Here is a 10,976-nt window from a genome sequence, read left to right as displayed (position 1 = left end):
ACTTCGAATCTGAATATGACATAAAAACTTTCATTTATTTTTCATTTTCGGAAATATATTAAAAAATGTAAAAAAGGCGAAAAACATGAATCAATTTTTCAAGGAAATGTAAAACCAAATTTAAACGACGATTTCAAACACAGCTTTTTATTTCAATTTATAATTATCGGTTCGAAAATCAAGAATCCTTAACTGGATACATAATCCGGAATTTGAAAACACGAATACAATTTCGATTTTGCTTGTAAGGATACTGAATAAATTTCCGTATTAAGAAATAAATAACTATTCATAAGTGAGAACATTTAGAAAATCTGTAGCTGAATTCTGAACCTGGGATTAGTTTTCGAGGTTTTGACATCAGTTTTGAGTCAAGATTGTTACTATCGAATAACCTTACTTAAACATCAAAATTTGATGAAAAATTTTATATTTTGGGTGTAGAGTGGAATACCTCGTTTGCTCCCCCCTCATGGGGGGGAGGGGGGTTGGGGGGTTGGTTTAACCCCCAAAACTCCACGTTTCTACGGCTATGTCTTAATCGATAACAACTCTATTCGAAAAATGCTCAGATTTTTTGTCGAAAATCAAAGACATGATGCAAAAATGCTGCAGTGAATTTTTGTTAGCCTCACCTAGGTCTGGATGATACCCAAATTCGAATACAATTAGTGCAACTTAGGAAAACTTTCTTTAAGCTCAAGAATTTTGCTAGTATTTACCTTAGATACTTGCCCGCATTCGCTTGTCGCTTGATCATTATGGAGTCTTTTTGTCTAGGTTGTTCTAACTTCGTTTGAATCCTTTATTTTATTGGACTTTGTTGTAATTTTCATAACGCCAATTCCAGAAGAAATTTTTTTTAAGAGATGAATTTTTATAAATGGTGAGTTTTAACAAAATGAGCAATCGTGATTTTTTTTTATCATCTGAAAATTTGCCCCATGGGTTTTCAGTTCTTCTCAAAATTTCAAATTCGGTTCAATGGTGCGACTTAAATAATATTTTGAAGATTTTCAATTTTTTTTCCCTACCTTTTTATTTTCTAAAGGAAATCATAAAATAGCACAACAAAACATTTTATAATTAACTTCCACATAAAACTTGTAAATAAGCTTTTGAAGTGTTGAAAAGAATCGTCTGCAGTATGGGCATTATTATTTCACGCGTATCTCTGTTATCAAACAACGGATTGTTTATCTGGTAAGCTGATTTGGAAGCTAACAAGTTGTACTTGCTTTACAATATTAATTCAAATATTTTTGAGGACAAACTTCATTAAAGCTTTAGTTGAAGTTCAAATTTTCATCAAAAAGTCCGAACGTCAAAAAAAAAAAATCAAATTTGATTTGACCATAACTTTGTTGTCATTTTAGAAATTTGGTGTGTTTTGTACGGATTTGCTAAAATGCTGATAAAAGCGCGAGTTACCTGCATATGAGAGTGCAGTTGTTGGAGAATTTTTAGATCCTATTCGATGGAAAACATAATGTTGACGATACATTTTTTCCTTAACATATTTACTTTTGAAAAATGAATGTCCCATTTTGGTGCTTTGAGATGAAAGTTGCAACATGAAATGGGATTTAAGATTAGACTAAGTCAATTTGGGGTCATTTCTGAGTTTCTCAAACCCTGGAGACTTGAAAACTTCGTTTTGGTTCAGAACCCAACCATGATTTTTTGCAGAATTTTTACGTTTACATAAGTTAATGGGGGGTAGGTATGTCTTTTGACATTGAAAAACAATAAATTCAATTGACATCACTGCTGGGTGCCTAGCGATGTATTGCATGACTACTTTTCATGCAATACTTCGCGCGGCACCAACAGTGATGTCAATTGAATTTATTGTTTTTCAATGTCAAAAGACATACTCCCACTAAACAGCTAATAGCTTTTTTGTCTCATAAGATACGAAGTGACAGTCTTGGACAAAGTTGTTCAACGGAAAATTTTGTTCAAAGAATCATTGGCATAAAAATTTAATTAACCCATAAAAGCTTAAAAGTTGAAATTTACTCATGTAAACGTTACATAAAAATTCTGCTCAAAATGATGGATGAGTTTTAAACATAATCGAAGCTTTTTAAACCTCAGGGTTTGAAAAATTCAAAAATGACCCAAAACCGATTCAGTCTTTTATAAGATGGTATTTTTCTCGGGATTCATGGTAATGCAGACTCCATACTTTTAGCCGTTACACCATACTGCAGGTGATCCCAAACTTTTACATAATAACTAAGTAGCTATTTTATATATTTTAGATACATTGCAAATATTTTGCACAAAAATTAACAAATGTGTTTTGATAAGTAAAAAAAGGATTCGAACGCAACTCTATTCTTGAAATTTGGTCCACCCCACCCTAAAATGGTCAGGTTTGAATTTTAAGTGCAATTTTTGGAAAATGTCCGAACTTTAAGCTAAGTTTATGTATGTAAAGAAAAATGAACATATACTTTTTGTCATAAACATACAAAGAAGGTTTTGCTCCCGATCTTTCGAATGAGATAATGGCAATATGTCATAAGATCGCTGAGATATGACCGATCAATATTTGCCATGTTTTTGTAGGGGTTACCCCATACTTATGGCCGGCAATGTATGCTAATGTCGATGGTATGTTAAATGGTATAATCGGAACAAAAAAATAAATTTCAGAAAAATGTTACAAAGCATTGAATAGAGAATTTTTTATAAAGAGTTGAACGACAAAAAAGTGCTCAATTTCAACGTAGCATGAATTCCATAATTGATTAAAAAAAAAAAACAGATCTACTTTTATTGGTACTGGTTTTTGGAATGATTTCCCGCTCATTTTCTTAAGTTATCCTTTTAATTCATTGCAGTTTTTGGGTGTATTTTGGGTGTTTTGTGAAGTTTGTTTCAAAAAACTCATTTCTTTAGCACTGAATAACAAAAAACCTTGGCGTTATGTTATCTACACATTATATTTCAATTACATTACAAGGATATTTGGAAAGAATTGTAAAATTCCAATAGTTTATTTTATAATGTAATTTTTAATGAATATGGAGTATAAATATCAACAATTGTAAACCGTATTCACTTCAACGAAAGTTTTATGTTTTGATTTTTTAATACTAAGTTTTTGTTTGGAATAATTTTCGAAACTTGAATTTAAATTTTGCTAATGATTTTTTAATATAGGATTATATATTTGTTTATTGCTTTCGTTGTTGTTGGTGCACTTTTTAGAATTTTTTTTTGTCTTTCTTTTATTTTGAGTTACATTGTTTACTTACTTACTTACTTTCTTAATGATCCCGCGCCGATCCTCCAATGCATAGGGCCGTGGTAAAAGACCTCCACTATTGACGATCCGGAGCCAGCGTCTTCACCTGGTCCCAGTCAAGATTCTCGTCGACAGTTCGGATTTCAGCGGCTAGGTTTCGTTTCTGGGTCTGCCTCTTCTTCGATGACCTTCTGGATTTCAATCTAGCGCCTCTCTGCGAATCTCATTTTCATCTTTTCGCAGCGTGTGCCCAATCCATCTCCACTTACGTTCCCGAATCTCGATTTCTAGCGCCCTTTGATGACACCGGCAATGTAGTACCTCAATCGAGATCCAGTTGACAGGCCACCAAGCGCGGATGATATTCCGCAGGCAGCGGTTTACAAATACTTTCGCGTCGTCACCGCATATGTGCACCAAGTTTCGCACCCGTACAGCATTACGGATTTGACGTTTGAGTTGAAGATTCGGATTTTTGTTCGTAGAGAGATCTGGCGTAAACGCCAGATGTTTCGAAGACTCGCAAACGCAAATCGGGCCTTTCTGATCCGGGTTTCGATGTCTTTCCCGGTTCCACCATCAGGCGTTATGTGGCTACCAAGATACTGGAAGCACTCCACTTTCTCAACTTGTTGCCCAGCTACCATGAAACTGGAGGGATTCCCTGTGTTGATCTCCATCGAATTGGTCTATCCGACATTGACTTTGAGACCTGCTGTCTTGGAACTTTCGGTGAGGTCGTAGAGTTTGCTCTGCATTTCTGGTTGTGTTTGGGCGAGCAAGACAATATCGTCAGCCAAGTCAAGGTCGTTCAGTTGCTCCATTGTTGAAGGATTCCAGTTACATTGTTTGATGATTGGTAATTTTTATTAGTATAATTTTTGTTGAACATATTTTCAGTTTTACATCTCCTAAACACAAACTACGTGACGGAAGAATCCAACACAACACGCTCACGATTATATCACTCCCGAAACAGCAAAGGAGAAAGAACTCCGCGTTCCTGACCCGTGTCGAATCAGCGACGACCTTAACCTTTGCGGTGATAAATTTCTAGCTCTTACGTCGAGTTGCGGGTGGCATTTCACTCCACTCCAGCATCAGCAGCCGAAAAAATATTGCACGGAACTAAAAGCCTCCCCATACAAATTTAAAGGTAACCTATTAAAACCATACACGATCGGTCGCATATATTTGGCTGAATGGAACGAAAGTGTCTCCACCTTTAAGCTGGGTCGCGTGCTTTTTTGCATCTTTAAGGTATATACCTAGTCTTGTGAGCTATCGATCTGTAGAAGAAGAAGCAAAAATCAGATGATTTTCATAATGTCTTCAGTCTCCGTCGTCGTCGTCGTTCGACGACACGACAAACAGATAATGCGGCTGATAACTTAAATCATATATTCAGCTAAGACACACGAGACTTTTCACCAGCGAGCGTTTCGTTGTTGGTGGCACAGAGAGTGTTGACAGGCGCATGACATGGCGATTACGTGGCCGAGGTGGCATGGCAGAGGCTGGAGGTGCCATGATTTACAAAGTGCAACGCCGCCAAACTTGTTTGAGATTGCACCGGATTGCAGCAGAAGAAGCTTCTCCTCAGTCAGTCAGCCAGTGTCCAAAACACGATAAGTTACTGCACTACATTAGCCTGGATTTCCATGTGGAAAAAGAACCACCAAAGTCTGCCAGCTTGCGAAATAATGTCAAAGTCAATTGCCTGCGCTGCAAGTTGGGTGGTACGCGTTGCAGTATTGATAAGATGCATCACGGCTATCTAGCAGAAGATCTCTGGGGCTCCGAATGTCTCCGACAAACGACAGAAAGACAGAAGCCAAACAAGCGAACAAACGTTGCAGCCAATCGTCGATAGGGCGAAGGTGCATCAATAACTGCCAACACGGTAGCAAAAGGGAATAAATTTTATGTCCCGTGAATTTATGTTTTCTATGTTGCTGCTGCTGCTGTTGTTGTTTGGACATGGAATTTTTTTTTATGATGTTAGTTGTTGGAGTTTTGACACGAGGTGGGAATGTTTGCCCGACGTTAGTTGAGTTTGTGAAACTTTAGGAAAAATCAGGAGTAAAAGAGATTATTATTATTATTATTTATTTGAGACCTTTTAACCTCCTGGGTTATTCGGGTCTTTTCAAAATAAGAGGTTACATTTAAATTGTTACAATTCATGTTGTTTTGAAAATAATTAGTGCATTACATTTTTCAAAGGTTAGTTTAAAGGAAGCTAGAACTTCATTTACATTTTCATTCATGTGTTTGAAATGACAAAAAAAATTTCAGATGATTAGTAGTTATGCTAATTCGCTCTTCAGCATTACGTCATAATGGCGGGTGCTAGTGGATCCGATGTGAGATTTGAAAAATTTTAGAATATCTTCTCAGGCTACAGCCCAGGGAAAGCAATTACTCTCGGCTTGCGGCTTGTCAGCTTCTAAGTCACTCGAGAGCGACTGATTGGGATCTTGGTTCAGACTGTTTCCGTGGATAATAATTGTTGGGAAACCGATGAGGTTATGGATCTGTAACGGATTCCAACGACGATGGGTTGTGTTTGTTTAAAATGATGAGGGATACTTACACGTGATCTCAAACCAGCTGTCTCATGATGAGAGTGGCTTAAGGTAATGATGCTCGTGTGTCCAGTTTGCGAGTGATGAGATGTAGAGAGACTATTTATGTTCATAGTGAAATACGCTATTCTCACTGGAGCTTCTTCCGAGAAATGTATTTGCTCTGGGAGTTTCAGGAGCTTCGAAGTCGGATAGGTCGCTGATCGATGGACTCATTTCGGTGTTGGAGTTGATGTGAGATGTAGCAGTGCTCATAAATTTTTTAGATTCTATGGCCAGAGGAGAACGGTTTCCCCGCTTTCCTTTTTGAGAGTTTTTGTTTTTGTCAGTTTTAGGAATTTCGATGTTGGCTGATACTGTTTTGCTCTTAGAGCGTGTGTTAAGAGCGATTTCGGGTGCCGTCTTGTGGGTTGTGGTGGTTGAAGTTTTTTTGGTCGACGATGTTGTAGGTTCCATTACTTTGGTTCTTTCCTTAATCTCAGATCGTAGTGCTTCATAATCATTGCACTTGCGTTCGTACAGCTTCTTGAGTTTTTCGAATTTAGCTTCTAGGTTATCACATACAGCCTGCAGACCAGTTAGTTTTTCGACTTGTTTAGTCAGTTCCGATATCTGTGCATCTTTTCGTATCATATCAGCTGCGGAGGCTCGTACCACTGTAGCCGCAAACGATGGTTTGTTTGATTGACTGGATGCAATACGTTTTCGTGCTTCAGACCAAGTAAGAGATTCGTTAGTTTTAACGCGAATGACAGATTCTTCTTCTTGGTATTTAGGGCATTTTTTACTGATAGCTGAGTGGTCGTTGATTCCTTCCGGATAGTAAGGACAGCAGAATGGAAGCTCACATGGGTTTTTTGAATCGATTTGATGTTCACCAGCGCATCGTATGCATTTAGTTTTATTTGTGCATCGTTTTTTTGTATGCCTATATTCCATACAATTTTTGCAAATCATCGGTGATTCGTAATAAGTTCGAACTGGCACTCTAGTCCACCCAAAATATAATTCTCCCGGTAATCGAGTGCCCGAAAAGCTAATGACAATGAGAGGAGTGTTGATAACCTTACCATTTTCTCGTCTAGTGATACGACGGACAGCGAGGACGCCTTGCTGCTTTAACTCGTTTAATAAATCATCGTCTGACAGATCTACAGTATCCGCCTGATAACACAATCCCTGAATTCTATTCAAGGTCGGGTGCTCCACCACCTCGACTGTGGTGTTGAGATCCAAGCGGGTGATTGTTTTTAGAAGTTCAAACAACTCTACATTGTAAGTAGAGATGGAGAAGCTTTTTCCATCGTTTTCCATATTCAACTGGAGTTCTTTTCGGAGAGATCCTTTACGTAGTTGGTTTTCAAGCGCATTGGCAATAAAAAACGGATTCTTGGGTAAGCTTGGCGGATTGATTCCTGGTCGTCGCATTTGAAGCCAACGCTTCTTACCATCGAAAGTTGATGTTCGCATGTAGGAGGGGATGGTAGAACTGTCCACATCTGAAGAGCTCCCCCCACCCCCGTGGGATAAACTCGTCATTGTGCACAAGACCACCAATTATTCTCCGAAATCAAGCTTGCACATTGCACATGAAGATAGATTGCTAATGATACGAGAGTTGATCGAACTGAGTGATCAAGTGAGCACTTTATAATGGTTGTTCGACAACAAAAGAATCAATGTTAACGAAATTTGGTTTAGAAAAATGCCTGATATATCTTTTGTTTTCTTTGTATTCACCACTTTTAATACGAAACGACGGTCAAGTTCAGAACCCTAATAAAGAGTTACGAATCCAGATCGTTTTATATACTTAAAAAAATACTTTCTTAACGGCCCGGTAAACGTACGTTCAGTTCCCAATGAGGGTTGTGATTCGACTGAGGAGTAAAAGAGATGCATCTCTTAAAAGCCCAAGTTCGAAAAAAGTCAGTCTTTAACACTGACACTTGGTATAAACCTATTTTCGTCGCGATTGGTCAAATGGCGGCAAACACATTTATTGCTGAAACTCACTTCTTTCTCAACCGATTTCTACAATATTTATAGTTTTGAAAAGCTTATCATGATTCTCAGATTTTCAGCTACAATCATAAATTTAAAAGTTATTCAAAGTTCATGAATTTTTTTTTTTGAAAAAAAAAACATGCTTTGGAAAAAAAGCTGTAAATCAGTTATCAAGTTCTCATTTTTTTTTATTCTAGTGACTGAGAAAGCTGATGTTAGAAACTATATGTTGCAGATATGAAATTTTTTTAAATCGTTTTTTAAGATCATGCCCATAAAAAAATTAAAAAAAAATTTGTCTCATTTTTGCATCTTTAGATTTCTGAAATACGAAACAAAAAATAATGACAACTTTTCAAAGGTAGCTGTGTTTTCAGGTATTCAGGTATTCAGGTATTAGATGAAATATTGCCAGGTCGTTTTTCCGTTTATGGAGAAAATTCTCCATGAACATCAATCTTGCTAAATTATAAATAGAACCGGTTTGCCAGTATCTGAAATCAAATACTAATTAAGTGCTCTACCAAATTTGACATATTAATTTCATTAATTATTTTGGAGTTTAAATGATTTGATAAATTTAATTTAAATTTAGTTCCATTTTTCAATATATTAAAAAAATGCACACCTTATCAATAAATTGAATATTTTTATCGTTTTTTCTTCTAGTAAATTAGGTTCTTTTCATAGTAAAAAGAGAATTTTCAATCATAAGAAACTCTGTTAGTCCCTGCTAATTTTAAATGGAAATGGAAAAATAATCACAAAAAATAGTGGTGTTGCGAAAATGTGCACTTTTTATGGACGCCCTATCCAAAATAGCCAATAAAAAATTTTAATGCTTTCTAAAGAGCTTCAGCAACTCCTAAAACCATCATAATGTATTAGACAATTGTAGATATTGGCTTGTTACAACTTTGTTTCCAAGACAGCGAACAATTTTATCCAACCTACAACGTGTCAGATCAAAAAAAAAGTTTTTTCTAAGTATTCTTTTACTGTAACTCTTGAGAGTGATGTAATAGGAATTTGACATATTGGACAAATTTATATATTTTGACCAGATAAAAAATTTTGTCCAAGACGCCAAAGCCCTAATTCAGGGGTCGGGGAACTTTTTGAATCATTACCTCAAAACATTTTTATTAAACTTGATTACCCCATGACGAAGAGCAAAAAAAAACGTATCCGTAAACACCAAGCGAGCTCTAAAAGCGAGTTCTTATTTGAATGCCTCAGGGGTAAATATTAACTTCTGCATATGCCGCTTAATCCTTTGCTTTCGAAATAAAACCAACAAATTCATAAAATTGCAAAATGAAAATATACTCTTTTCACTCACAAAATATTCACAGTTACCCCTAAGAATTTCACTTTTACCCCATTTGGGGTAATTTACCCCGGTTCCCCGATCGCTGCCCTAATTTGAAAAACATAAAAATTAGCATTTTCATCTCGCTATAGGTGGACCTCTCGGCACAAATTGTTATACCAAAATACGATCCATGTAAAACTGAACAACTTTCTGAAGACATCAAATGTCTAGCTCTTTACCCTTGGGTGCTATTAATTTCGTACAACTAGATTGATGTTCTGCACTATTGTGCATTGTACTTATAAAGGATTGGATAACAAACAACTTTAGTCGTCCTTTGTCTTATTTGCAACGAATCATGTTAAATATTTTGCAAACAAATATATTTGAGAAATGGAATTCATTTCAAAAGCTCGATCAGATTCAAAATTTATTTATATAAACAAAATTTAGATCTTATTTATTTATTTATTTATTTATTTATTTATTTATTTATTTGGTAACAAATCAACGGATCACATGTTGATCCCGATGATTAAAAGTATATAAAACAAGTCTATTAGAATTGAATATAAAAACACTACACAAACTACACTGTTCTAAACGTGATTATAATTTTTCTTCTGAATTAATACCTCGATGCATCGAATTCAAAGTGTTCAGAAAATCGGTTGAACGTCCTGATAACACCGATCAGTGCACTATTAGCGCCGTAGTTGTTCTGACGAAGAGGAGTGTAGAGCAGTAGATTCCGGTTTCGTAGTCCTTGGGGTCGAACACTTAGATTAACTGTTTCCAAAAGCGAAGGACAGTCAATTCTCGAGGCCAGAATATCTGAGATAAGTAAGGCCCATGTAGCTGCTCGACGGGCTTGTAGCGTGTCTAGGCTAATGAGGTTGCAGCGGTTCTCGTAGCTTGGAAGGTGGAACGGGTCAGACCAGTTAAAATGGCGTAGAGTCGTAGAGCATATCGCATAAACCGTCGTTGCAAAGCTTCGATCCGATCAGCGCCATTCTGATAGAAGGGGCTCCAAACAGCCGACACGTACTACTCCAGAACGGAGCGAACTAAGCTGCAGTAGAGGCTTTTCAGGCAGTACACGTCTCTAAAATCCTTCGCGGAATATAAAGCCCAAACATCGGGAAGCTTTATCAACTATGTAGTTAGTATGCGTCTTGAAGTCAAGTTTCTGGTCAAGAACCACACCTAAATCTTTTATGTGGTCCACACGAGCGATTAAATGGTCCGGAAGGAAATAATCGGCGAGGATGGAATGCCGTTTGCGCGAAAATGTTATGATAGAACATTTACTGCGGTTCAACGCCAGGCAGTTGTTGTTGCACCAGGTAGCAAAAAGGTTGAATTGTCTTTGCAGAGAAACAGTGTCTTCAGGACCTTTGATTGCGTTAAACAATTTCAAATCATCGGCGTAGGCGAGTTTTGGTCCATCGAGCAATAGAAGAGCGTCATTGAAATAAATGAGAAAAATATTCGGTCCTAGGTGGCTCCCTTGCGGAACTCCGGATGTGGCAGGGAACTGTCTGGATAACGAATCCGCAGATTTAACCGTTAGCTTTCTTCCAGTAAGGTAACTACGGAACCAATCTAATAAGGAACCACGGATACCTAGACGTCCGAGTTTTGCAATATCAATTTCATGATTGACCTTGTCAAAGGCAGCGGACAGGTCTGTATAGATTGCATCGGTTTGGATACCCGCTGTAAAGCTGTCTTGCACAAAAGATGTAAATGTTAATAAGTTCGTACTCGTTGAGCGCTTGGGCATAAAACCATGTTGATCATTGGA

This window comes from Uranotaenia lowii, chromosome 2, assembly GCF_029784155.1.
Source record: "Uranotaenia lowii strain MFRU-FL chromosome 2, ASM2978415v1, whole genome shotgun sequence".
NCBI lineage: Eukaryota > Metazoa > Arthropoda > Insecta > Diptera > Culicidae > Uranotaenia > Uranotaenia lowii.
This window is presented reverse-complemented; position numbering follows the sequence as displayed.